The sequence below is a fragment of the Somniosus microcephalus genome, chromosome 6, assembly GCF_052327205.1.
Source record: "Somniosus microcephalus isolate GS21.2 chromosome 6, FLI_Smic_1.0, whole genome shotgun sequence".
Taxonomy (NCBI): Eukaryota; Metazoa; Chordata; class Chondrichthyes; order Squaliformes; family Somniosidae; genus Somniosus; species Somniosus microcephalus.
The window spans coordinates 165,760,663-165,767,538 of record NC_140992.1 but is presented as its reverse complement, the minus strand read 5'-3'; the positions used below and the strand labels follow the sequence as shown (position 1 = coordinate 165,767,538).

General features: G+C 39.6%; 1 pseudogene; it reads right to left on the bottom strand.

The window, feature by feature from the left end:
• Positions 1-2,609: 2,609 nt before the first annotated feature.
• On the bottom strand, positions 2,610-6,512 carry LOC147116181 (uncharacterized; annotated as a pseudogene).
• Between the last annotated feature and the right edge of the window lie 364 nt (positions 6,513-6,876).

The following is a 6,876-nucleotide window of genomic DNA, read 5'->3' as shown; positions in this document are numbered from 1 at the left end:
GTGAAACTAGAACTAGGGGGCATCATCTTAGAATAAGGGGCTGCTCTTTCAAAACTGAGATGAGGAGAAACTTCTTCACTCAGAGGGTGATAGGTTTGTGGAATTTGCTGCCCCAGAAAGCTGTGGAAGCTACATCATTAAATACATTTAAAACAGAAATAGATAGTTTCCTAGAAGTAAAGGGAATTAAGGGTTATGGGGAGCGGGCAGGAAATTGGACATGAGTCTAGGTTCGGAATGGTTATGGCCCTGTGGGTAGTGGAGTGGGCCCAGGGGCCGTGTAGCCTGGTTCTGCTCCTACTTCTTGTGTTCTAATTTTGTGTTAGATTTCAGGAGATGGTTTTATTCCTGTTTCTGGCTGGGGTGGAGATCGCCTTTACAGAAGGTAAGTACTGTAGAAAATATAGGGACAAAGTGATCTCCTGGACGAGTTTCGATCGCCTAGGTGGGTCAGAGAGGAATTTCCCAGATTTTTTCACCCAAATTGGCCATTGGGTTATTTATCTGGTTTTTCGCCTCTCCCGGGAGATCACATGGGTTCAGGTGGGTGGAGAGGGATAGAAAATTTGAGGTTAGGATCAGATCAGCCACGATCTTATTGAATGGTAGAGCAGGCTCGAGGGGCAGATTGGCCTAATCCTGCTCCTATTTCTTATGTTCTTATGTTCTTATAATAGCGGAGTGACATGTTCAATTTTCCAATCTAAAGGAACAGTTCTTGAATCGCGTCAAATGTATACGATAATATTTCCGGCCTTTGCAATGCTCTCATCTACTTCCTTTTAAACCCTGGGGTGAAAAACAGCTGGTCTGGGGGATTTGTCACTCTTTAGGCGTATAAACCGCTCCATAATGGTATAAACTGGTTCTATATCACGCTAAATTCGTTTTTGAACACCTCCCACTGATCTTCTGTCTTTTGACACATTAATAGATTGCCCTGTTTAATTTAGGCAGTCTCGGTCTGATCTCCTTGAAGTTGGCCAAACCTTAAGCTAAAGGCCTAGAAATTCGTCTCGGGTGATAGCGCCAAATGGCGGGTATCGGATCGGCTGCCTGTTACACGCGGCAGCTGATATTCAATTCCATTGCAGTCAAAGGAACAGAATATAAGGTGCTGTGTCTAAAAGTGGATCGGTCCAATACCGCACATATTGCGCCACCACCCGAGAGGAATTTCTGGACATTTCTCCCTGTGCATGCCATCCGGTGGGGTTTTCCCTGGGAGATCGAGTTAAAGACTAAATTCAACCGTTAATCAAAATTGCTATGTATAATCGCAATGAAATGTGATTTTTAATTATGATCTTCATATTCCACTCGAGCTCTCTCGCTGTCCCACCATAAGTACATCGTTTTTCGTGGTCTCTTTACCTAGTCTCCTGCTCAAATGAAACGGCAAACTTAGGAGAGCCCTTGCCAAACTCCCATGCTTGGGAGCGTTTGTTAATCAGATTCTAGTAACACCATTCCTTACATCGGTGGGGCACCAAGATAATTCCAAGGGAAACGGTACAAATGAACATTTTCGCAATTTCTGCAAGTTTATATTCTATTCACCGATACTCGCACCCCCCAAATCTACAGTGCAAGAAAGGTCGTAGCCCTGTGGAACGTTTGGACCAATATATGCCCTGAAGCGAATTGTAAGTTGAAATGGAATTTAGGCATTGGAAAGAGTTCCGTCCAGAATAATTGAAAACCAAGAATAAGTTAAGGCTGAAATTTAATAGAGAAATTGGGATGTTATGAATGGTGCACAGCGAATTTGTGAGAAAGATGTGTGGCAGGAGCAGTTGATGAAGCTGGTAAAAATCATACAGGATCATGGGCTTTATAACTAGAGGCATATAGTACAAAAGCAAGGAAGTTAAACTAAAACTTTATAAATCACTGGTTGCGTCTCAGCTGGAGTAATATGTACAATTCTGGACACCACACTTTAGCCGGAATGCTAAGGCCTTGCAGAAGGGGCAGACGAGGCTTGCGAATGTGGTACCAGGGATGAGGGGCTTCAGTTATGTGGAGAGATTAAAGAAGCTAGCTTCATTCTTCTTAGAGCAGAGAGTGCTAATGGGAGATTTAATAGAGGTGTTCAAAATTAGTACATGAGTTGCAACTTCTTCCACTGGCAGGAGGGTCGTTAACCAGGTAATTACGATTTTACATAATTGGCAAAAGAAGCAGTGTGGTATGACGAGAAATTATAGGCAGCGAGTTGTTATGATGTGGAATGCATTGCCTAAAAGGGCAGTGGAAGCAGATTCAATCGTAACTTTCAAGGTGGAATTGGATAAATACTTGAAAAGGGATCCAATACAGGGCTGCGGTAAAAGAGCAGACGACTGGGAGTAAATGGATAGCATTTTTAAAGAGCCCGCAACAGATCTATGGGCAGAATTTGCCGCTTTCTCTGCTGTATCATTTTTTGTATATAAGACGTGACCCATTGAGGAACTGAGAATACAGTGAAGGCCGATTTCAACTGCTCTGTTAAATCAGCATTAAACTGCTGCCCTGATCTCACTTCCTGGAGGTTCTCATAGTTTCAGGCTTTTCATGATTATGTTATTATTGAGTAGTAATCTCTCCAATTCATTAACATTTGTGCTCTTTCCATGTTATCAATTGACAAATGTTGTTTAAGAATACAATTATCTTACCTGTAGAAGTTATCTGGTTTAATGTGGTGGAGGGTGATTATCATTAGTAGAATAATTACCAATATCCCCACGGTGGATCGATAAATCATGTGGAATGGAATAACAGCGTGATAATATCGAAATTATATAAGGTAATCAATGATTACCAGAAGCCATACTAATCGGATGAGATTTTTTCTTCCCAACAACTAATGAAAAAATTTCCACTTAATGCTTTATGAATATAACTTTCTGTTTTGTATGACAGAACTGCTTTAACTTTAATTATTTTAAAATTAAAGCAGATTGGGACAAGACTTCCTCTGATTGTTATGTGTCAGGAAATCGTCAAATCTTTGGAAAGATTGTCTGTCTTCATTTATTTTAGCGATAATATAAATAAAATCAAAAGAGAATAATTAATACGTCGCTAGACACCATGAGCACAAGAAATCTTTAAAAGCTCATTTACAAATCGAACAGAGATTATCACAGCTAATTAATGGAACACAATCGATAAATATTAAATTGAAATAGAACCTGCTAACGTTTCCTGGTTCCAAAAGAGTAAACTGCTTAAAAGTCTTCATATTTTTTCCATGACGAACCTTCCAGCTGTTGTTTTCGGAGTTACTATTTCTCAGATCAGTCGCATTTATGAACTTTCTGCTAAATGTGCAATAGTACAAATTAAAGCACATTTATTCAGGCATCTGATATGCTGCAAGAGCTAATTTGGAAGTGACTCAGATGACTTTTGATCAGTATAAATAGGGTTTGTCAGACCACCAGACCTAACGTCATAAAGAAGGCCATTTGTCGCACTTCATGTCATTCCTCTATGTCCTGCAGGAGTACTTTCGCGGAAATTTCAGTGGATGGTCCGTAGCGGCACTTCTTTAATTTGAGTAGGGTTAAAATCAAGATTTGTTTAAGAAAGGAGAATATAGTAGGTAGTTGTGGCAAGCAACTATCATATTTATACCTCAGCTGGACTCGAAGATTGTTTATTGTGAATATAAAATGATCCCATTGTGGTGTGTGATGTAAAATTGCATTTCTTGTTAACAGATTAGCTGAGACTAGCTGGAATTGAGAGAGAATCAAGAGACACTTGAAAATTATGAACCGTCCTGCTCCTTACAGCAGTGGAGAACATCACACTTGGTGTCGCTATAAATAAATAATTTCTACTCCCTTTCTCCTTTTGGTGATGATGTTAAGTTTATGCCATCGGGTAAGCGATTCGTTGAACAGAAAATAGCTTTTTTTAAATGTATCTGGTCGAGCTCATTGAAAATCTCGATCATCTCAATTTGTTATATATAGCCCCTCATTCTCTATTTGTTTCCCTTTCTAACTGAAATGCCACAGCATTGATACGACCATAGTAAAAATATTTTGTATGTGTCTATATTTTTGACATTCTTCAGAAAGTAAATTGTCCAAATATACACACAATATTCTGAATGCAGTGTAGCCGTCGATGTGTTTCGGCTCAGCATTACCCTAAGTCCTCATTGCTAAAATCTGAACCCTAAATCGGAGTTTTATTTAATTGATTTGAATGATTTTACATTTAGGGCATACCCGCTTTCATTTCTGCTGCCAAAAGTTAATACATCATACCACTTTGCATGCAATTTCATCCGAGTTGATTCTGCCAAATCTGCCTTGGTGTCCATATCGTCTTGAAATTTTCTGCAGTCTTCTTCACTGTTAGGTACATCCTCTGTTTTCAGCACTCCATACATGTTGGTATTTTGCCTGTTTAAACTTCCATTAGCAGTCTTCCCTTAAATTAAGTTTCGCTAGTTGAATCCTTCTCGTCACATTACCCCTGCTATATTATTGCTGCACACATTTCTGAGCTAATTGTGGTGTTCGAAGATGGCATAATCATATGGAAATCAGTTGCAGTGAACACCTCACTCTTTCTTATATTTGTCCGATGTCTGCAATGGCAGCTTGATGCCCTTGGGAATAAACAACATAAAAGTAGCAGATGCGCGATCATATTACCTTCGTTGCCAAGAGTGTAGCTGACATTTGCTGGAATCGAGTGCGAAACATGATATATTTTACAGGTATAAACTGTGCCGCGCTCAATTGGTTGAGTCTCTTCTAAGGAGCTGACACTTTCATATAGACCCTCTGTCTTTGTCTGCTGTTCAGTTCTAAATCCCGCCATAATTTTGGTACCATTTTTATGCCAGGTGAGGTTAAAGTCCTTCGGATAAAAAGCAGCCGTACTGCACTGGAGTCTGAGCGAAACAGATGAAGCCCCTTTGAATGGTGTGCATAAAATCTTCAGGGGAGCGGGGACAGCTACACAAAAAAAATCAAAAATGGACCAATCAACTCTTTGTTTGCCTTACCCGGTACCCTAGTCAGGGCAACGTAGTTGGACCGAAAATGTTTATTTGCCCTGACTGGAGCCCATTTTAATGTTTTCTGCACTGCAGCTAGAGGCATTATTTTCCGAATTCCCTACCCATCGTTATTCACCTATCACTTTTATATTTAACAATAGTGATTGCCAACATTGGGTTTATTATTATTAATATCTATAAGCACCATGTTGCGCTTGAATTGTTGCAATAATACAGGCAGAGGTCTGTTTTTACATGGCGAACATTTTCTTCTTTTGGACCGAAAGGGTTTTATTACGTTAAAGATGCAATATAAATATAAGTTGTTAGCGTTGATGTCTGCACGACGGTTCCCGTGTTATCATCTACGTCTCGGCTGTTCCACTGAACAGCGGTTCAGGAAGTTTATCTGGATCCCGTAAATAATCGGAATGGGAAATCTTCTATCCTTTTCTTTCAAAATAAAGCACTGGGTCTTTAAACGTTTATTACATTTCAAATAAGCACAAGATTTTCATCCTTACATTTAGTGCTAAAATTAGAACGAAACATTTTAGTACCCAGTCTTGATTTCACTTACCTTGATATAGGCCAGTTGTCACACTTTTCAAAGACTCTGGAAGTGGGAAAGTGTCCTTACTCTTGAGCCCGTGTCGTTATAAACAAGTAGAAAGCTGTACTGTTGTATAAACAGAGAATTTCCCTATTAGAATGTCTTGTTAAGCGCAGTATTAATATGGACACCAAGTAAACACCACGATTCCAGTTCAACTGACATTTACCATATGCAACAAATTTTAGACGAGTTCATTTTCCAACCGTTTCATCCCGATCTTTGGCTACACACCGACATGTTCCGGCGTCCGGGAACCTCACAATCATTGGTGAAGGTTGGCGCCGCCTTTCATTACTTCAAACAGCTTTCTGCTATCTTCTTGCAGGATGGTATCCTTACCCTCTCTCCACCAGTGCACGTCTACGTTTGAATGGTCGAAGTCGAAGAGGAAAGGGCATTGCAAAGTAGAATTTGTACCTCTGAGCGCCTCCATTTGTACAATGCCCGCAGTCAACTTACCTAAAGTGTCAACAGCAACTATCAACAAAAGAAGCCAATCGTGTTAAATAATTCATAATAAGGGAAGACGATCTGCACCGCCAATTAACATTGTGCGTCCAGTTCATTGATACATTAGCAATTGAATGTAACTCCTATAAGGCTATTCTCCAGTTGCTGAAAGGGTTTTCGCTTGGAATGATCATAATAACGTTACCTTTCTCAAACAGATATTTTCCTTCCTTCAAAGAACACATTACATGAAAAAATTATATTAAATTAAACCAGCAAAAACATTGTTCCGGTGTACATTAACTCATAAGATCGACTTCCTGTGTTATATCTTCTACAGGAAAGGTTAATATTTAATAACAAAAATAAAAGCTTACCTGGGTAAGAAATGTACAGGAAATACATGCCCCAAAATGACCGACTCATAAACATATCGGGCAACGTAAATACGGTCGATCACAGGTTGCGAACGACAGTGCAATGGATGCAGATTTGGAATGGGTGGCTGTGTATCCAATATAATCTCATACTTATCTGTGACGGCAGATATCACGTTACTTCTAATTGCGAAATGGAGAAATTCATGACCTTTAGAATAAGTTCTGCGGTTGTTGCTCTTAGCAGAAATGCTAACAGGAACCGGGAGGTTGTATGTATATCTTAATAAATGTGTAAATGAGCTAGAAAGTCAATAATTCATCTTTCCTTCACCTGCCACGAAGGACAAATATTGCATATCTGTGGAGCTAATTGTGCTGCAGTATCGGTTTACTCGGTGCATTGTTAACCTGCAAAT